The 23,118-nt window shown below is 40.0% G+C and overlaps 1 non-coding gene across 1 annotated transcript; it reads right to left on the reverse strand.

Annotated features, from left to right (window-relative positions):
* Positions 1-1,922: 1,922 nt before the first annotated feature.
* LOC141620870 (small nucleolar RNA R71) lies at positions 1,923-2,029 on the reverse strand. The gene has a single exon (XR_012532055.1). It is a non-coding gene; the product is annotated as a small nucleolar RNA R71 (small nucleolar RNA).
* Positions 2,030-23,118: the final 21,089 nt, after the last annotated feature.

A 23,118-nucleotide genomic window follows, 5' to 3' on the forward strand; every position in this document is an offset into this window, starting at 1 on the left:
TACGAGGCATTTAGGCGCGGACTTGAGCTGAAATGAAGACAAAGTACTCGATCGAGCAGTTTTACCACTCAATCGAGTGGTTTTTACGTCCCAGGATGGTCGGTCGAGTGGTTTTCCACTCGATCCTTAGCTTGCAGAAAGACAGGTTACTCGATCGAGTAACTTTCTACTCGATCGAGTAGATGCTGTTGAAGATTTGCTCGATCGAGTGGTTTTAATCCACTCGATCGAGTGGTTTTGCTATTATGGGCTTCTAAACAGCCCGTGTTATGTTTTTTTTCGCTAAACTTAATTACTTTGCTATTTAAGCAAGCTTTAGTTAGGTCATTAGCATCAGTTTTTATTTCACTACTTAGCTTTTATCAAAACCTTACTGCGTAAAACATTCTTCTTGACTGTTACTTTATTTCTTGGGTTATTTTGCTCGGATTCGATTGTTCTTTACGCCAGATTCGCAAGATTGTAATCCTCTTCTCTTTTCTTAATAATAATTAATCTTCTGTTGCTTTAATTTCTTGTTTACTCCATTTATTCTTCTGCCCTAATTTCTCTTTTATGCAATTTTATTGTTATTTCATAATGTTTACTGCTGGGAATTTATCTGCTGTTAGTTTAATTAGTGACAAGAGTAGCTAAACCCCTTTCATGTTGGGATTAGGGGATCTACGGTAGGAATGTGACGATGTAGTAAATGAAACAGATGATTTGATTACAAGACTCTGTCACCATAGCAATTTAATTGTATTTATTTGACTTAGTTGAGTGCACACTTCTGAGTTAACCTTTAATCTGGCTAAAATTAATCTTAGATCGAAAGATTGGACTAAATAGGCCTGCTATGAACAGTAGACTACCCTGACGAAAATGAAAGTTAAGTTAGTGGTTTTTTTAGGATAGAAAGTGGACCGAAAGGACCTTTCAGCATCCGTCTTACATTAATTCGTCTGAGTCATTTACAGCTGAGTCACTGGACTACCGTAGTGAACCGAAGTCCTGACATGTCCCTCTCTTTCTGATAGTTTAAATCTTATTCCTTGCCTTTATTGCTCTTGCCCTTTATTTCTCTTTCCTTTAAAACTCGTAGTTTAGATAACAATTCAAACAACCCCCCCCCCCCCCTCCCCCACCCCCCCATTTGTGACCAAATAGACGGACCACTACAGATATCTTGCCTCCCTATGGAGATCGACCTGACTTCCCTAGCTATATAGTTAGTTTAGTTAGTTTATTTTTGACAGGTACACGACAGACGTGTCAAATTTTGGCGCCGTTGCCGGGGAGGCAATTGCCCTATTTGTTTTCATTCCGTTTATTTTATCCATCTCAGGGAATTCTTATTCCTTGAGGCAGTTCTTATTCATTTTCTTTCAGTGTTGTTTATGCCCAGGTCAGACAGGTTTGAATTAGTTTCAGCTGATTCAGAGCCAGAGATATTATTCAGGCATAGACTCCGTCTGCAAAGGAAATCACGAAAGGAAGACTTAAGTACTTTCGAGCCAGAGCTACATCACTCTCTTTTCGAAGACAGTCCAATTTCTACAGTAAAGATGCCTAAGCTTTCCAGTCATTCAGTGCCTAAAGCATCCTCTATTCCGAAGGGTTTCAATCTCTAGACTGATGATGGGAATACATTCGACATCCTTTCTTCTTATATCAATCTGGTGGAGAGGAATATCTATAGAGGTGTGGCTGGTGAAGACCCGAGGAAGCACATGGAGACCTTTACCGATTACTGTTCTACTATCCCCGCCACTAAGGGGGTAACTCAGGACAAGATTAAGGAAGTTCTATTTCCTTTCTCTTTAGCTGATTCAGCCAGGGAGTGGCTGACTGACTTGGACCGCACAGCTTCTAGGGTTACAGATTGGGAGTCTCTTGCTCTTGCATTTTACAAGAGATACTTCCCTCCACAACGCACCAATCTGCTGAGGGCCAAGATTACTAGTTTCAGACAGGCTCCCGATGAAAGTTTCTATGAGGCATGGTCGCAATTCAAGAAGTTGGTGAGGTCTATTCCTCACCATGGTTTTGACCCATGGTTTCTAGCTAATCAGTTCTACAATGGGCTGTATGACGACCAAAGAGCCATACTTGATGCGGCATCCAGTGGAAGATTCCAGGAGAATACAGATGATGATAAGGGATGGTCCCTTATTGAAGAGATGGCGAACCACAGTGCTAAGTATGCAAACCCGAGGGATGGGATTAGAACAGTTCATGCAGTTGACAAGCAGGTTTTGGCTCAGCTGGAGACCATGAATGCTAGATTTGACAAGTTGGAGTTACAAGCTGCTGGGGAGCCTCAGACGGTCCATGTTCTTACTAGAGGAGAGACCGTTTCTTGTGAGAGATGTGGGAGTAATGATGGCCACACTGCTATTGGCTGTCTTGTAGAGAAGGAACAAGTCCTTGCCTTTCAGCAATATAGGCAAGGAGGAGGTTCCTATTACAATAATTAAGGGGCAGTCCATCCCAATTTGAGGTGGACTAGTCAAAATGTGCTCAATCCTACACCTCCTCCGCACCAGCAGCAGCCTTATGTTCCTCCACACAAGAATCAACAAGGCTTTCAGAAGCCTCCTTCCTTTGCTCCTCCTAACCACGGTGCATCATCTTCCGGTGGGGTGAGTGAAATTGGTGAGCTTAAGTCTATGTTGCAAGCTTTTACAAAGCAATTTCAGCTGAGTGATCAACAGAAAGATGCGTCCATAAAGGCACTTGAAACTCAAGTTGCCCAACTAGCTATGATACAATCTACAAGGAAGCAGGGTCAATTACCGACTCAAAATGAGAAGAATCCACATGAGACGGTAAACTTGATAAATCTGAGAAGCGGTCGTTCTTATGAGGGACCGGAAATACAAAAATCAGACCCGAGGAATGCTGAAACTGATGGTGAACAGTGTTCTGTCGAAGAAAGTGAGCTCACGGCAAAGCAAGTGCTCGATCGACTGGTTTCAGGTGGTCGATCGAGCAGATTTGGGCAAGAAAGTGCTCGATCGAGTGGTTTTTCCACTCGATCGAGTGATCAAGGAAATAGTACTGGTCGATCGAGTAGTTTATCTACTCGATCGAGTGAAGAGCAAAATGGAGTTGCTCGATCGAGTGAAAATTTCACTCGATCGAGTGATATTATTGAAGATTCTACTCGATCGAATGGGTATATTGGTCGAACGAGTAGTCTTGATGACGGGAAGCTTATTCGAGAGCCTGCTAGTGCTCGTTTAAGCGATAAATCACTGGAAAGACCTCGTTCGAGAGGTAAGAAGCGTTCAAAGGATACAGAACTTGCTCCGGAAGATACATTGGAAGAGAGAAACAAGGGACTCGAGATACCTATCACGGTTCCCTTCCCGAGGCGGTTGCAGAATACTAAGGCCAATCAACAATTCGGCAAATTTGTCGAACTTCTGAAAAGCTTGGAAGTCACTGTGCCGTTCACTGAGTTGCTGACAAAGGTACCCTCTTATCTCAAGTTTATGAAAGAAATTTTATCGCGTAAGAGGAGTATTAGTGATAGTGAGACCGTAGCTTTGACTGAGGTGGGGTCAGCCCTATTTCAAAATAAGTTACCTCCTAAGCAGTCAGACCCGGGTAGTTTTTCAATTCCGTGTCATATCGGTAACTATTTGATTGATAATGCGCTATGCGATTTAGGCGCTAGCGTGAGTGTATTACCGCTGTCTCTGGCTAAGAGACTTGGTTTGACAAAGCTGAGTTGCACCAATATGACTGTAACACCCCAAGTTATTGAGAGTAAGATTGTCCCACATCGGGGAATTGAGGAGGTTATGATATGTTTATAAGGGATTCCACCCACCACTTAATAACAAGGCCTTGTGCTTTTGGGCTTAAGTGATGACAAATAACTGGCCCAAAAGTGCACACCCTTCTTATTGGGTTGTGTTACAACAGTGGTGGGTCGGGTTGTTATAATGACAGTCCAGATGGCCGACCGTAGTATATCACGGCCACTAGGTATAGTAGAAGACGTACCTGTGAGGATCGGGAGGTTCTTTATTCCCGTTGATTTCATTGTCTTAGACATCTCCGAAGATGCACACACCCCTATTATTTTAGGGAGACCATTTTTGTCTACTGCTCGTGCAGTTATTGACGTCGGGGGGAAGACTTTGACCTTTCAGGTAGGGGATGAGGAGCTGATTTTTCATCAGTCTAAGTCTCGGAGGGCTCTCATGCAAGCTCAGCCTTGCAATGCTCTCTCCTCTATTGACCCTATTATTGACACTCCAGTTGAAAATTTGGAGTATTGTGCTGCAATTGTTACCCCTCCGCCTCAGACTGAGAGCAAAAAGGAGGAAAGTTCGTCTGTTTTCCTTGCTGCAGGTACAGATGAAAGCAATGAAGGAGCTGTCAAAGGATGTTGTGCAACTGCTGTCAATCAAATTAGAGATAAGGATGCTAAAGATGGTGATAGAGGAGCAAGGACGAGGAAAGTCCGCGCTTATGTGGATGTGAACTACTCCCCTCCTACTGTTTCAAATGAATATTCAAGCTCATGGAAGTTGAGAAGGGCAATCAACGTTGCTGAGATGACGTCCTCCAGTCAGGAGCCCTTCAAGGGGCTACAGAATTGCATTGGGAATTGAGCGGGAAATGCCCCGTGTAACACTTTGTAATAGATAATTTTTGAATTTTCCGCTGAATTTGTTTTATTGCTTTTATTAGGAGAATTAGACTATAGACTGTTTATATGCGTATTTGGTATGTTGGGATATTTTTGCACGTATTTTTATACAGGTTTGGGGAAGTTTTACGCATTCCAAGGGAAGAATAGACGAAATTCAAGAGCTTACGCGAGAAAAGAGCTCGATCGAGTACTTTTTGTACTCGATCAAGTGAAAAATTGGTCGATCGAGTGCGTCCTCTGGTCGATCGAGTAAAGCAATAAATGGGAGTTCTCGATCGAGTAGATTTCTACTCGATCGAGTAGCTGGAGCATCAAAGTGCTCGATCGAGTGGTTTAAAACCACTCGATCGAGTGAAATGAACAGGACGCAGGGAGTTTTCTTTTAAACTCATCCCTTTTATTTCTATCTTCATTTTTCCCTAATTTTCGTCTATCTCATCCCTAATTGCGACACAAACTCCCTCAAATCCCCATTTTCTTGCCCAAATCCGCCTCCTACAATCTCTTGCTTGCCTTTTAATCTTTCAAAGCCCCTTAATTTCCCCCTTGATTGTGCTCGTTTTCACGGTTCTAAAAAGGGATTAAGGTTTGCGGTTTTTAGCTCGAAAAATCTCTTGTTTTGCTTGTTCTTTGAAGATTAATTGCCCTTTTGTAGGATTTCTATCATCAAGTAAGTGATTTCTACTTCCTCATTGCATTTTAATTTCGTTTTTTCGAATTTTTATGAGGAATTTTGGAATTAGGGTTCGAAACTTTGGTTTAGCCGAATTTTTCGACTTTAATTGTCTTTGTTTGCCCCTACTTATCTTGCTTGATGATCATTTCCCCTTCCTCACTATTGTTGCATGTTTAATTCAAATTTTACACGATTTTTGCGATATGGGTTCAGGACAGTCGAACTTTTCGACTGTCATTATGGTTCTCATTGCTGTAATTTGTCTAAATTAGCCTCCTTGTCGCTTAATTGCTGCTGTTTTAGACTGTTATCACACCCCTGTCCATGCTTAACATGCTTCAATTCGAATTTTGTGCGAAATTTCGCGATTAGGGCTGTTTCAGTTGAATTTTTTCGACTGTCAGACGGGTTTACATGCTTTCATAACCTAATTAAGTTCAGTTGTTTCTTACATGTTGTTGTTATTGACTGTTATGCCCGCCTTATCGCCATTTACACGCTGCTATTCGAAATTTTTTTTGGGGAATTGTTGGGAATTATATGCTGTAGGTCGAAATTTCTCGACTGGTAGGGGAGTTTTCAGGCTATGCATGTTGGTTTTCCTTCTGTTTAAGCCACTGTTAGCCACTTTTTGTCTTATCATGCCCCCTACCCTTGTTACAGGATGGAGTCTAGTTTGTTACCTTCTACCAGCTCCACCTCTAGTCCGTCTCTGTCTGAGACAGTGGCCCCTGCTGCTGCCACTGTCTCCACTTTAGTGACTACCGCAGCCCCAGTGTTTCTAGTTTCAGCTGCGGGTACAGTTTTTGCTCCAGCTAGCTCTGCTACTAGCTCAGTTCAGGCTGCCACTTCCTCTACGGTCACCACCACTGCTAGCACTGCTGCTAGTTCCTCTTCAATGGTGGCCATAGCAGCCCCTACTTCTACACCAGCCACTGCTTTTACTCCTGTGGTGGACTCGCCAGCAGCCGCAGCTGCTTTCAGAGCAGCCCTGGTCCCTCACTCCGTCACTGCACGGGCTACTACTTCGGGTTCCGAGGTCAGGTCGTAGACGATCTCGTTACGCACCACCACCTCTACTTCCACTCGCTTACGCTTGGTGATGCTTCTACTTCACAACGATCACGAGGGCACACTTCTCTCGACTCTCACCCAGATTATCCGCAGGTACATTTTGTTAACGCTTTACATCGTACGAAATTTTATAACCTGCTAAGCTGTGTGCATGTTCCTTCCCGTTTTCTAGAGAAAACGGCGCTAGTGAGACTCGGCATTTACGGGTCGGTTTGTGACTTACTACGGGCCACGGGGATGGTCGGGCTCATCACTATGAGCGGCCGCACTTTTCTGGAGCTGAGCCTCGAGTTTCTCAGCTCCTTTACGTTCTCCTCAGGGGCACACGATGTTGACCCCTCTAGTTCTTCAGTTTCCTTCCAGTTGTTTAACCGGACCTTTCCGAAGACCTTAGGGAGTTTGGTAGGTTACTTGGCCTTACCTCTACGGGCGCGGTTTCCGCCCCAATGAGGGTCTTCCGTCAGCTTTGGAGGACCCTGGCCCACACCACTTTTCAGGAGCGAAAGCTCCAACAGGTCCACCTCCCTACTGTCCGTTGTTTCCTTAGACTGATGGGGAGCACTATTTTCGGCCGAAAGGAGCCGAACAACATCACAAACACCGAGCTCTCCATCCTGGGCGGTTACTTGAACATCGACTGTGAGGGTCCCTTTACCCTCAACATAGCTTACTTGACCGCCCAGTACCTTCAGAGCCAGGGGAAGAAGGAGACGGGAACCATTGCCTGCGGTGGCATCGCCGCCATTCTTGCCCGTTCCCTCATCCCCGTTTGGCCTCGTGATCTGCATTACCTCCAGGGAGAGAGGCTACTGAGTCTGGATGCCATGCTTTCTCAGCATTGGCTTACCCCAGACTACCAGACATGGAAGATAGACGGCTTCCTGTCTGTAGACTTACCTTGTGAGACTCTCCCCCGTCTAGAGCCCCTTCCTACTGTTGCTAGGGACGCCCGCCTGCCACCACTGCCTGACCTTCACCTTCCACGCCGACCACCTCCTGATGCACCCGCCGCCAAGAAGCGGCGTCTTGAGACCGGAGAGGGGTCTACACCTTCAGGGAGCACCCAGCCTTCCACGGCCACTCCCACTCCGACCCCTACTCCTACTACTACTACCACTCCTACTCCTACTCCCACTCCCACTGACCAGACACAGACCCAGCCGGACATACCGGCTACTTTCGTACCACCTCCTCCCTTTGTGGCGCCCGCGGTCCTGGACCAAGGGGCGCCGTTTACGGTTTGTTGCTTGAGGTTGCAGAGCGTCAGGCTCGTATGGAGAGGGACTTGGCTCTAGCCTTGCACCCTCTGTACGGGTACCACTTGCGGCGGCACCGACCGATCCCAGAGGGTTGGCCACACCCTTCCTTCTTCCGGTACCCACCTGAGGGGTACCCGGTGTCCGAGGAGGAGGAGGACGAGGACCCAGAGGTGGCAGTGGAGAGAGCTCGAGCTGAGGAGCGGAGGAGGAGAGAGGAGGAGAGAGACCCGGAGTACACGGTGGTGGACGACGACGGTGACGACGACGACGAGTAGCTACTGGTCTACTCACTTCCCCAGTTTTCTGGCTGGTTTGGGAAAGTTCGTCTTTTGTATGTATCTTCTACTCTTTATTTTTGTCTCCTTTATTTTTATTGTTTTTATTTTCTTTTGGTTGTATATTCCCATTTCCCCGTATATATCTGCTGGTGTATGCTGGAGGACAACGAGGGCGTTGTCCGTTTTAGTTTGGGGAGGGTATTGCATCCTTTTAAGTCTGCATTTGCATCTGTTTTTGCATTCACGTTTATTTTTCAGCTTTGCATTGTTGTTTATTTCATCAAAAATCAAAAATCCAAAAAAAAATTAAAATTAGAAAATTTCAAAAAAAATCAAAAAATTCACGTTTACTTTTGCATATAGGTTGAGTCGGAACGGTAGATTTCCGTGATGATAATGCACTTAACTTGTCTTTTTGCTTGAGCCTTGCACTTTATTGATAGTTATTAGCTTTGTCATACGCATAGTCTACGAGTTTCTGTTCAAATATAGCTGATTGTTTAGACTTGACATGATAAATTGTCAAACTACTTGAAAATTCTGAGTTTTAGAGCCTTATAACTGGTGACATTCATGACCAGTTCATTAGGAATTGAGAGTAGTACTCCTTGCATAACATGTTCATCTTTTTTGCACTTTTATGACATTCAATTTCTCGTCAAATGCACATATTCGGGTTTGTGGTTGGTATCACATGCAGGGAGGTGCTTGCAAATTTCCCTTTCCTTATATTTTTCACCCATTTAGCTCCACATTAGCCAAATTTTCCTCCTTGACCCATTAGCTACATTCCAAATTAAGCCTGTCTAGTCAAGCTAGTTAGTATGATCTTTTGGGTATGAGTTTTCATCTGCATTTTGGCCCGTTTTTCTTTGTTGGGAGTTGTTGGAAAATTAAGGAAGGAGGAAAAAGAATTGAAAAAGAAAAAAAAAAGAGAAAACGTGAGAAAAAGAAGAAAAAAAAAAGCTGAAACGTGAATTAGGAAGAAAAAGAAAGAGAGAGTTTGAAAAAAAAAGAATTGATTTGTCTCAGTTAGTTATTTCAGACGGTGTTTAAAAAAGAGAAGTTTGTGACCGTCTGACTCCTCCATTCTTATTCTATATTTTTTGAGGAGTTTGTGTGTGAGTTTAGTGAGCTTTGTGCCAAATGAAGGGCACTTGTACTTAGTTTTTCAGTCAGTTGAGATTCGGATGGTTTTTATTATGGTCCTGTTAGGAACTAGCTTGACGCTTTTACCTCCATATTTCCATAACATGTTTTGCCCTTTCTCACCTGAACCTCACTATTCCCAATTTATTTGTAAGCCCTCGGCTGTGACGGACATTATTGGTTGAAGTGTGTGCATTAGTACTTGAATTGTCTTTCATTTTTGTTGCATGCATGCTATGTAGGTCGCAGTTAGGTGAGTGACTGCCTTTTCTTCTCTCTTTTACATATTATTCACCCTTTGCTTCATGAGAGAAGAGTGACCACGAGAGAGTCCGATTTTGTTGGTCTTGCAAGGTCGATAGGTTGGCTATGATTCTGAACAGCTTATAACTCGTTTGCGTATTGACTGCTTAGCTATAACTGTTAGTTTTTGTTGCATTAAATTGGTTCAAGTAGACAAGTTAAGCTAGCTCTGAGTTATCATTTCCGTTCCATCAGTTGCATTTTAGTTTACTCGAGGACGAGTAAAGGTTCGGTTTGGGGAGATTTGATACGTGCTTTTTATATAGTCTTTTTAGCCTATTTCAACACGTATTTCTACACGGTTTTTATACTGTTTTTATAGTATTTTGCCCCGAATTGGCTACTTTGGTTCGTTTTGCCCATTTTGTAGAAATGAACGCGAAAGTAGTGGAATCGTACTCTTTTTCGTCCTTTTTGCATGCATTTAGAGGAGACGGGATTTTCCTGAGTGAGATACTACGTTTGGAAGCGTCATGGCATGGATTACGAGGCGTTTAGGCGCGGACTTGAGCTGAAATGAAGACAAAGTACTCGATCGAGCAGTTTTACCACTCGATCGAGTGGTTTTTACGTCCCAGGATTGTAACGCTCCGTAAATTTCGGACCGTTAATATATTTCGGAAATAATTAATTAATCAAGTAAAATTTGACATTAATGTGTTTAAAGTAAAAATAATTCAAAGAAATATAATTTTATTATATTTTGAAAAAAAGTATTTATTTTGATAGTTTTGAAATGTTTAAAAATAGTTTAAACCGTGTAAAATCTTTTATTTCGAAATAAGGGCGTATCGGGGGGAAAATGACAATTCTTTTGAACGTTGGGTAAACGAATTTGGAAATGGGTCGTATGAATATTCAATTTTCTTGTAATCTCGTGTTTAAAAACTTTGGTCTTGTCGGAATTTGCATTTGACTTACGGTTTTAATTATTATCGAAACGAGTCAAAACCGACTCGAAAAATCCCGACTCAAACCCGCTCTTTCCTTTCTTTCTCTCCTTTCCCGCGGACCAACCCCCCCTTCCCCTTCATTTTTTCTGATTTTCTTATTCTTATGTTCATCTTCAACCTTCCAACAACACCAAAACACCATTTTTGTTCATTTTCAAGCTAAAATCGCCCTAATTTCTTCATTTCTTATCGGTTTTTCACGAAATTTACATTTCCGGAATCCCCTCGTCGAGATCTACAACTTGGTATAATTTAATTTCAGTTTTCTTGAAGTTGTTTTAAGATGAATTTTCGGTAATTTCGGTTTTATGTACTTATTATTGTGTTTTAATTGTTTATTTAGGTGAAGAATTGGAGGACGAGTTTGGGGACTCGTATTTTATCAAAGATAGCGGCTAGTTGCATATTAGGGTTGGGTTTTAAGGTGCTAATTTCTCATTTTTCTAGCTTAAGGTAACATATTTCGAGTTACTCGACGAATTATCGTCACAATCTTTGTTGTTTTTGTATGTTTTGTGATTTTTGTTTGAGTAATAATTTTCACATGATTAAATTTGATGCATGCATGTTTAATCCATGTATTTTTGTTAGTTTTAGTTAACAAGTTAGTATTGGGAACGATTAATTATGTTTCAGACGGTCTTATAATGAATAAAAATGGAAAAAAAGAGGAGTAATGGTGGCGGCGGCTGCCGAGCAGCAGCCCGGCAGGCCACGGCTGGCCCATGGCTGGCCCGGGTCGGCCCGTTGCTTGTTTCGCGGTTTTCCGTGCATTGTTCGTTTTATTCTCGCCTTCTATTAGCTAGTTTAGTCGATAAAGACATGAGTATTGTCCCGTTCTAATTATGATTTCTGTCCATAATTAGTTAGTTCAGTGGATTAATATTCCGAGTAGTGTTTAGGGGTTTAACTTTGTTGTATTGGATTATGGTGTTTATCACAAAATGAAGAATGAAACAAAAGTTAAAAATGGTGGAATCTTTTGTAAATGAGAGTGTCAACTAATATATTAAAGGATAATAAGTGGAATATGCACCTAATTTAGCTTTTGCGATCGAGTGGTTTTCCACTCGATCCTTAGCTTGCAGAAAGACAGGTTACTCGATCGAGTAACTTTCTACTCGATCGAGTAGATGCTGTTGAAGATTTGCTCGATCGAGTAGTTTTAATCCACTCGATCGAGTGGTTTTGCTATTATGGGCTTCTAAACAGCCCGTGTTATGTTTTTTTTCGCTAAACTTAATTACTTTGCTATTTAAGCAAGCTTTAGTTAGGTCATTAGCATCAGTTTTTATTCACTAATTAGCTTTTATCAAAACCTTACTGCGTAAAACATTCTTCTTGACTGTTACTTTATTTCTTGGGTTATTTTGCTCGGATTCGATTGTTCTTTACGCCGGATTCGCAAGATTGTAATCCTCTTCTCTTTTCTTAATAATAATTAATCTTCTGTTGCTTTAATTTCTTGTTTACTCCATTTATTCTTCTGCCCTAATTTCTCTTTTATGCAATTTTATTGTTATTTCATAATGTTTACTGCTGGGGATTTATCTGCTGTTAGTTTAATTAGTGACATGAGTAGCTAAACCCCTTTCATGTTGGGATTAGGGGATCTGCGGTAGGAATGTGACGATGTAGTAAATGAAACAGATGAATTGATTACAAGACTCTGTCACCATAGCAATTTAATTGTATTTATTTGACTTAGTTGAGTGCACACTTCTGAGTTAACCTTTAATCTGGCTAAAATTAATCCTAGATCGAAAGATTGGACTAAATAGGCCTGCTATGAACAGTAGACTACCCTGACGAGAATGAAAGTTAAGTTAGTGGTTTTTTTAGGATAGAAAGTGGACCGAAAAGACCTTTCAGCATCCGTCTTACATTAATTCGTCTAAGTCATTTACAGCTGAGTCACTAGACTACCGTAGTGAACCGAAGTCCTGACATGTCCCTCTCTTTCTGATAGTTTAAATCTTATTCCTTGCCTTTATTGCTCTTGCCCTTTATTTCTCTTTCCTTTAAAACTCGTAGTTTAGATAACAATTCAAACAACCCCCCCATTTGTGACCAAATAGACGGACCACTACAGATATCTTGCCTCCCTGTGGAGATCGACCTGACTTCCCTAACTATATAGTTAGTTTAGTTAGTTTATTTTTAACAGGTACACGACAGACGTGTCAAACATCATTATTATTTAAATTCACCAAGACTCGATCTAAAACAAAGTAAAACCATATTTTTATATTTTGAATTTTTTTAAAATTTTTATGGATTATGGAGTTATGGATTATGGATATAAATGCACACGACATAAATAAATCTCACAACATAATTAAAGACTCCTCCCCCAAACCTAAATGTCACAGTGTCCTCATTATGACGCCTACAGCATAACAATTACACAAAAATTTCCAGCAACCTGAAGGACACATCTAACAAAAGGAATGGAAAAGACATAGAGATAATACAATAAAAATAGTTACAAGGGAATAGAATACCGGGTAAGAGCGTAGGAGTTCTCCCAAACCAGCTGCAAAAATAGGGGAGAAAGACCAACCGCGAAATTCATATCCAAGCCAGCAACGAAATAAACCCAAAAAGCTTGGGTACTCGATCGAGCCTGCCTGGACTCGATCGAGCTTGGCTGGACTCGATCGAGTATCCATCCAGCAGACTTTTCCTGCACTAAAAATAAATGTCATGCAAGGCATAATCAATACAACTTAAAACATGTAATAGTAAATCAAAATGTAGCCCATGTGCTACACACAGACATAAGTAGCACCAATAAATGGTCCAAACAAAGAAAATAAGCAATGAATAAAGTTCTGGCTCATCAAACTCAAAGTCTAATATAAAATATGAGCAAGTATGTTCATCGCTCTTTAAGTCATCATCATTTGGAAGGAGATGAGGTACTTCATCCGTCATAGGAGCTTGCTTCATCTCATAAATTCCGACGGGCGCCTCTTTGAATGTCTCTGCTTCCAAAGCATCAAACTCGGCCTCCAAGTCAACACTATCACCATAGCTATAAACCGGCTCAGGATGAGGCTCATTTCCATAAATTAACTTCTGTATCTATCCACTTCCTTACTCATGGATATGACGCAACAGCAGGGGTGTCAGACGGATTCTTGTCCAAACATAAAGTAAAGGAATCATGAATAACTGGATCAACAATATTAAGCATATAACATGGAGCTACTGAGTGAGGACGCTTTAGAGCGTTATCAAGAACAAATTTAACAGTGTCATCCCCAACTCTTAGTGTCAAACTACCATCCCTAACATCTATGAGTGCTCTTGCAGTGTGAAGGAACGGTCTACCTAGAATAATAGGGACTTGAGAGTCCTCATCAATATCCGTAACGATAAAGTCAACTGGAATGAAATACTTCCCTACTCTAACTGGCACATCCTCTAAGATACCAATAGGCTTCTTTAAAGATCTATCAGCCATTTGCAAGGTTATATTAGTGACACGTAGTTGACTCATATTTAACTTTTTGCATATAGAATACGACATGACACTAACACTATCCCTTAAATCGCAAAGGGCTTTATCAATAGCTATACTACCAATATCACATGGAATAGAAAAACTCCCTGGACCCTTTAGCTTCGGTGGTGAGTTAGCTTATAATGCGGCCGCGCACTCTTGTGTGAATGCTACCGTTTCAACTTCATCAAAAGACCGCGTCTTTGACAAGATTTCTTTCAAAAACTTAGCATACGCCGGCACTTGAGTGACCAATTCAGTAAATGGCACACTTACTTGAAGATTATTCACTACCTCCATGAACCTCCCAAACTATTGTTCGAGCTTAGATTTCTGCAATCATTGAGGAAAAGGTAGTTGAATTATAATTGGCTCGGCTTCTTTTGCTTTAGAAGTCGGTTTGGAAGAATTATCGTCAGTTATAGGGGATCCTCGATCGAGTCCAATAGTCACTCGATCGAAGATCCTATTTTCTTCCAATGTCGTAGCTAAAACACGCGAAAATTTGTCAACTGTGGGGGTGCCTCGATCGAGCCCGTGTTGTACTCGATCAAGCACAGTGGTTCCTCGATCGAGCCCGTGCTTACTCGGTCGAGGAATCAAGTTGTTCATCGTTGTTTTGCTTTTCTTCTTATCCCGTGTTTAATCTTTGTTCAGTTCTTTCTCATCATCACTCAACTTGAGATTACCCAATCCCTTAGGATCCATGAAAGGAACCTCATCTTCAATAATGGGCACGCCCGGACTTTGATAAGTAGTACCGCTCCTCAAAGAAATAGCATTAACTTGCTCATGTGCTTTCTTACCTTGAGGAGGAAGATTGTTGGACTGTTTTGAAGGATTTTGAGCCGCCATTTGAGCAACTTGAGTATCCAACATCTTTTTGTGAGCTATTAGTTCGGAAATCTGAGCCGTTTGCTTTTGTTGAATCACCAAACTTTGTTGCAAAAGAGCTTTCATCTCTGCCATCTCATTACTTGGAGCTTGAGGAGGAGGTTGCATCTGTTGAAAACCTCCTTGATTTTGCCGAAAAAAGTACCCTTGTGGTTTATTACCACGATTTGAAGGAATAATATAAGCATTCTGCGGCGGGGCTTGAGCAAAAAAAATTTGACTCCTTTCAGGGAAGAAGTTAGAATAGGGAGTACCTTGCTTGAAAGATTGGAAGGCATGAACTTGTTCAATTTTACTCATACACTTGGTCGTAGTGTGGCCATCTATATATCCCACGTCTCTCACAGGACACCTCTTGTTGAACCATATGAACTATTTCTTGGTTATTACCCAAAGACTAAAATGTCTTTAATTCAGCTATTTGAGCCGTTAAGGCCTCTAATTGTGCCGCAATAACATTATCTGAACCACTTCCTCTCTTACTACCTCTGGGGTTACCATACTCAGCAGTGTGAGTAGCTATCTGATCAATCAACTTCCAAGCATTACCGTCATTAGTATTATCTTGTAATCTCCCATTGGCAGCTGAATCAAGCAATGCTTTGTGATCATCATACAACCCATTGTAAAACTGGTTGCAAAGGAACCAAATCTGGAAGCCAGGATGAGGGACGGATCGAACTAGCCTTTTAAAACGAGCCCAGGCTTCATTAAAGTATTCGGTAGGACCTTGCTTAAAACTCGTGATCTGGCTTCTAAGATCATTAGTCTTCTACAGTGGAAAATACCTCTTGTAGAATACAAGAGTTAATGAAGTCCAGTTAGTGATTGCGTCGGTCTCTATATCCAAGTCATGTAGCCACTATGCTGCATCATTTCTCAGAGAGAAAGGGAAAAGATTTTGTTTGACTTGAACTTGAGTCACCACAGCTGTCAAAGGAATAGAACAACAATCTGTGACAAATTTCTCCATGTGCTTGGTGGGGTCCTCTCCAGCTTTTCCTCCAAATAAATTTCTCTCTACTAGGCTTATATAAGATGGTTTGATCTCAAAAGTCCCTTTATCAGTGGTAAGGAGCTTAAAACCTTTAGGAATGGAATCAACGGTGGGTTCGGAATGACGTGCCAAGGTCGGCATCTTCAATGTTGTAGGAGTAATGGGTGTAGAAACAAGTGTGTCCTCTTTAAAGGACGAATCTTCTGCGAAAGTAAACCGCTCGTAGCCAAGTGTACTCAAGTCTTCCACCTGACTTATTTCTCTTTGAAATTTTCGTCTATAGCGAAAAGTCTTCTCTGGCTCGGGATCAAAAGTACAATCTTTCGACCTGTGAGACCTGGGCATATACGAAAACAACAAGAAAATATCAAACTGTCTAAAGGAACTGATGCTCCCTGAGACAAAAGAGAAAAATAAACAAAAACAACTAGAAAAATTTTTGCCTCCTTGACAACGACGCCAAATTTGATAAGGTTATTTTCAGTCGTTGGCCTATCAAAATAAATCCTAAATTACTACTAACTAGTAGCTAGTGGCAAGAAAGGATCGAATCCACAGGGAGGCGAGTGATACCTAGGAATTTGTCGTCATTTCCGGTATCAAGCTCAATTTATAAAACCCAATTAAAAAGTAGTATTTAATCGGGGTCGAACACAAAGATGGCGGGGGTGTATACTTAGTCGGTTTAAATCCTATTTAAGTCAAACAAAAGTAATATTGGTTGATTATAAACTAAGATGCAAATAAGATATAAAATTAAACTGAATGAGATTGTTTCTAATTAATGAAGTAAAGCTAAGGTTTTTGGGTTCACAAAGGGTAATTAAGGGGAGAAACAAGGTCCAACAAGAGATTAGTGATGATAGTGGTCAAGGATTTAGGATTAATTTGTTAGTCACCTTAAGTTCCTCAATAATTTGTCACTTGATTAAGGTGAGCTTGCTACAAACAAGCCATAAAGACTATCTAATAACATAGGCACCAAGATGGATCAAATATGTCTAAGAAAGGCTCCAACTTTCATTTAAGCATCTCAATAAATGACACGGCTATCGCAACCCTATCAAAAATAAAACCAACTGGCTCTACTAATGCAGCAGAGGTAAGTCGGGTATCGTATCCACAGGGAGGCGGACACTATCTACTCGTTATTCGGTCTGTCTAAGGTCACAAGATGGGGGGGTTGAGTTGAATAAACTAAACTAATAAAAGCAAGGGTTGAGAGAAAATAAAGAGAGAGAGAGATGCCCGGATGTCGGGTTACCATGGTATTACACAAATCAGCTAGAGATGAGGTCAGTCGGTCTGATGTGAGAAGGGTAAAGAAAAGGTCCTTCCGGTCCACTATCCGCCCTAAAATACTACTAGCTTAGCTTCCGCCCTCACTAGTGTAGTTTATTGCTCATAACAGGTCTATTCATTCCAATCTTCCGATCTAGGTCTGAACTTAACCAAATTAACTAATTCAGTTGCATGCATTCAACTAAACGATTATAATTATATTGTTAAGAAAACAATTCTCACATTAAATCTCCTAAAGCAACTATCGCATCATTGCTATACTACCAAGATATGACTCCCCTAATCCTAGCATTAAGGGATTAGCTAAGCCGGGTTAAACTTTGAAGCTTGAAACTTGCATAAGTGCAGGAGTTGAGAGGTCCCGGGTTCGACTACCAGCTGGGGCGATGATCACTTGACCACTGCAGCCCCCGAAGGGGTGGCTTACATGATCCATGTGGTGGTGCGGGAATGCATGGGCCTAGGGGGATTCAATCTCCTCGTCATAAAAAAAAGCTTAATAGTAAATAAAACAAGAACGAAAAATAAAGCAAGAACAACCATGATGAAGAAATGAGTAAAAGAGAAATAACATAAAAGAGAGGGAGAATTACAGAGAAGGAAATCCGGAAAAATAGCAGAACAAAGCAACCGTCTGAAAGAGGATCCAAAAAGAAAGAAAAAGAGAGAGTTTAAACCTAATGACGTCCTCCTTATTTATAGGAAAGATAATTATTTGGGCTAAGATACATAACAAGATACGGAAATCTTGCGTCTAATAGAAAAGTACTCGATCAAGGACTTTAGAACATCTCAATCGAGTAACTCCTAGCACAAACCTCTCGATCGAGGACATTAGGTACTCGATCGAACACTATCAAAAAGGTATCATTCGATCGAAGACAATAGGTGCTCGATCGAGCAAGATAGTACTCGATCGAGTGACTTCCAGCGCACATTTCCTACTTCGCGCACTGAACTTCAAACGGCCTCCATTTCTTCGTTACTTGGGAAAACAGAGTGTTTCCGATGGCGTTGGAAATCTAATAGGACAAGCATTCATTTCCAATTGGAATAACTTGAAAATAAGTTGTAGAACTCGAGATATGGCTCTTCAAAGTAGGCACTAGTAATTTGAAGCTCTTCCTTTGCTCGCCTAGCTTCCTTACTTCTATGCGCATCTCAAAATGGTAGTCTCCAAGCTCCGACTCAACTTATATCCTAAATGCATGCATAGAGACATGTATTAAGCTTGATTGTGCTTCTTTCCGGTCCATACCTGCAAGTAATACAAGACAAACCAAAGTAGACAATTCGGGGGACATTTGTAGCTTAATACTACGTAATATGCATAGAGATGCGTGCAAATACGGTACAAAAAGTCTATATAAAATGCACACATCAATAAACACTTCTAAAGACATCCAATAGTAAAATGCACCAAGATAAGTTAAACATGCTAATGAAAAATTCAAGCTTTCATTCAATCATTTCATCGAACACTTCATATACATGAGAGTAGAAACTACATAATCACCCACACTAATGTGTTAACAACCCAAATTCATCCTCTTTAATTACCCAAGTTCCCCATATACCCTAGATAAGACTACTCACACATGTCCATGGGTATGAATTCAACAATAAGGGAAAACAATATGCAAACAATGACAAACAACATGGTGACTTGAACAAAGAGTAATTAACTAAGATAAGAAATGTAAACAAATGAAAATAAGATGTAAATAGAGAGAAATTGTACCAACAAAGAGGAAAGTAACAAACTTGGATGATAAAAGAAGATGAATTTCTTCTAATCTTCAAGATACAACCCAATGAACTAAGACTAGAAGTAGACCTACACTAATTTGAGGGGTAATTAAAGTCTAATTAAAGAAAGATTACAATTTGATTAAGGAATGATTAATTAAAGAGCATAAAAAATTCTTGGTCTAGGATTATGTGTCTAATACAAAATATGATGGAGTATATATAGTGTTCTAATAATTAGGTCAAACGAAGGAGAGAAAGACAAAAAAATGCAGAGGAAGGGGTCTGAGCCGGTGGACCGACCGCCTGTCCTGGACCGGCTCAGAACCATCTGGAAGTTTTCTTTAAAGTTTAGCTTGAGTCTTGATTAGCATTGGTTCTAGGCCGATGTACCGGCCGCCTATCCTAGACCGGCTCAGAACCATCTGATGTTTTCTTCCATTTTTCCTTGGATTTGGCCTTGGGAGGGTTACTGGCCAGTGGACCAGCTCAGAACCCTGTTTGACCGGCTCAGAACCCTCTTGGACCGGCTCAGAACCCTTTTGGACCGGTTCAGAACCCTCTTGGATAGGCTCAGAACCCTCTTAGGCCTCATCTTCCTTCTTTGATGCCTTGCTAGCTTCAATCCTTTCTTAGCTTACTTTGGCCTTCCATTTGAAGCTCGAGTCTCTGCCTTATTATCCCGTCTCGACTACAAATTATATTAATAAAATAATAGTGATACTAACATTATTATACTAACAACCGACTACTTATCAAGTCTAGCTAAAAAGACTAATTATTATTAATTAGCTAGTAAAACGAGCTTTTGAATCATTCAAGTATAAAAAATCGAGTTGGAATAAGGTATAAATTAGGGGTAAGAATTGACTAAAATACTACTCATCAGCGAGTTAATTAATCTAGTTTGTTTATATTTTTAAGTTCGTCTTAAAGGTAACAATTTTATGGGGTTGATTGTTTGATTTCTAATAACTAATTGCGATGTAAATAAAGACAAATTCAAAATAATGAAGAGTCTAGGGATTAGGTTCACTAGGTAGTTATACGGGGTAAGGTTTAATTCATTGATAGAGCTAATTATGTTGTTTAAGGTCATATGATCAGTCGTTCTAATATGTCCTTTAGATCTAACTTAACATGTGATTGCTATCATTAGTTAATTCTATTCATTTACTGTAGCCTTTACTAGTCTTAACTCGATCAGTAAAAATCCTAGTTTATGCAATACTAATTAATTACCTTGCAGAAGCTAATAAACTATATTCAAACCAACAAACTGAACAACAACAAAGAGCAATTTAACTATCAATTCATCAATATAACCCCCTTCTAATAACCTAAATCCTCATTCTCCCTAGATAAGAGGTTTAGTTACGCATAATAGAGGGAACAAAAATAATAATTATAAAGGAAAACATAATTAAAAGCATAAAAGATGAACAAGCAATTGAATTATTAATAATTGAGGAAGGATTATAAACAATACCATAATAATAATGAAGAACAAGCTAAGAAGATCCGAACAATAATAAAACTAAAATTAAGAGTATTTGAGAGTTTCTAGGGTAATATAAAGCGTAGCTATGTAAAATAAGACGTAAATAAATTTAGGGTACGAATTGGGTATTTATAGTAAAACATAACTGACTTAAGGATATTGCGGAAAATGCTGGAAACAAGTGGTTCCTCGATCGAGCCTATGTGCACTCGATCGAGTAACCAACTTCCTCGATCGAGCCTAGGTGTAGTTGATCGAGAACCATCCTGGTTCAACTCTTTTCTTCGTGTTGTCTTCTTAACTTCTCTTCTTTCATTCTTATGAATTCCCGTGCCATACTTCGTGTATTCCTTCATGCCCACTCCGCGATGTCCATTTCATTCATTTGCTCCTCAAATGCATCTTTCCTGCATTAAACATCAAACAGCGGAAGTATCGACATTTTAACATAAAAGGCATGTAATTAATATAAACTAGATAGCACGAAAATCGTATCAAATGTAATTAAGGTGATGCATAAATATGTATATCGTTATGACTCATCACCTAACATAATAACATCCAACATAAAACATGAATTTCAAGGAATATGCAATAATTATTGAGGAAAGATTGAGAGATTCTTACAAAGCTTAAGGAAAGTAGTGTCTACCAAATTATACCAAGCAAAAGGTCTAGCCTTCCATAACCATAGATGAATCTAAGATTGTTGGAAAGATTGACATAAAACCAATCAAAAGATTACAACTTTGCTCTCCAAATACCAAGTTCTTACTCAACATACAAGTTTGTGATTATTCAATAATGATATCATAAACTAGGTCTTCAAACAATGAAACTATATATATGGATGTACTCCCTTCTAGGTTAAACCTCATTTGGGCTTCCACGGGATGGCTTAAGACGGGTGATCAACTTTCGAAGGCTGAGGAGAACGCAAGTTGCGTCACATACCGCAGGCCTGCGTCAAACGGCGCAGGTTGCGTCAACAGTCGTAGGCTGCGTCCTAGGCTGGTCTCCGCTCCAAAATTCTTCTTCTCATTTAGCTTCTTTCACCACTTGTCCTTCGTACTCGTTCATCAAGGAGTGACAACTTCTATGCTAGCTCGTTTGGAGTCCGTCTTCATTTGATTGCTTGTTCCGGGGTGTTGTTAGAGGTACTTGCTCGGGACTCCGAACTCTCTTCTCAAAACCATGCTCCATATATGCATCAAAACACGTTAAATACAACAACCAATGGAACGGGATAACTTGTTCATTATACCGACAAAAGACCCTTAAATAAAACCAAATTATGCCGAAGAATGCCTTATTGAATCGACAAGTTTGACTCTATCAACCGTACTCCTTACAAGTTACACCTAACCTTTTATAATATTTTATTTGGTGGATTAATTTTAGGTGTAAGGAGGACGATACTCCTGGAGGACACAAGTATTTTTTTTTCTCCCGATAATTGTCACTATTGGGAGTTGACACAAGAATTAAGGAATGAAATTAAATAAGGTAAAGGATTGTTGTGGGGTAAGGTAATTGAAGAGAGTGAAGGTATTGTGGGGTATTATTGTGGGTGCGTGGGGTGATTAAAATAAGTATTGTTGTGAGGTGAGATGATTAAAATAACTATTGTTGTGGGGTGAGGTGGGGTATTGTTGTGGGTGAGGTAATTAAAATAAGTATAAAACATTACTAAAAAGGAAAGTGAAACACTATTATGAATAGACAATTATGGAAAGTGAGACATTTATGTAGAATGGGAGGGAGTACATTATAATTATCAAATGGACATATAGTAAAATAAATAGTGGATACAGTAAGGGGACGTTTGGTTCGCATAAAGTGAGACATTTATGTAGAATCAGGAATTAAACTAGGGTGGTATGGGTTTGGAACTCCATTCCTGATACCTTGTGTTTGGTTCAACTCCAGAATGAAGAATGAACTTTTTTTGTATATCTATAGTATTGATTGTACCATTTACTTATGTATTAATTTTCTCCTTTAAATTTTCATAAATTAATTAGTTAAAAACTTGAATATAGTTTTTTATACATATTTTAATCTTTTTTTGATATCTTAATACTTTTATTCAATATTATTAAAAATGTTCAAGAAAAATCATCGTTTATATTTTTCATAGAAAAGAAAGAATTCAGGAAAAAAAAATAATTATATGGATATATTTAGTTTTGTGAGGAAAAAATAAATTTTCTTAATGTTAATTTTGTCCAATACTCTTCTTTGATATGATACCAAGGTATCATTCTCATACCCACCTCCCCCTTGGGTATGAGAAACCCATCCCTCATGGGTTTGATGTATGAGTATCAAATTATAAAAACAGTGAACCAAACACAAGGTATGAGTTTAACTCATTCCAAACTCATACCTTATACCTACAATGCTTGAACCAAACATCCCCTAAATAGATCGGGAATTAAAACCTCCATCCATTATGATTCCTATATACTTTTACTAAACCCAAATTGTTGTACCTGTTTAAGAATACTCGTCCCCTTTTTCCGACTTTGGTACCGAACTCTTAGACCACCCCCAAGCAAGGTCACCAACTATGTCACTACTTGGGGGGTGGGTCTCCTTAATCATGGATTAATGAAAAAATTAAGAAGACCTTATATGTAAAAAGGTCATTCCATGACTTGGGCGGGTTGCCTTGTGACCTTCCACATGTCAATGAAGTATTTGTTGGGCACAAATATCGACAACACAAATGAAGAGAAAAAAATGAAATGAATGTTAGACAACTTTCTTCTTCACTTCACGCATCATCCAACTACCAACAACCATCCACTTTGCTTCTTCA

This window comes from Silene latifolia, chromosome 1 (assembly GCF_048544455.1).
Source record: "Silene latifolia isolate original U9 population chromosome 1, ASM4854445v1, whole genome shotgun sequence".
Classification (NCBI taxonomy): Eukaryota; Viridiplantae; Streptophyta; class Magnoliopsida; order Caryophyllales; family Caryophyllaceae; genus Silene; species Silene latifolia.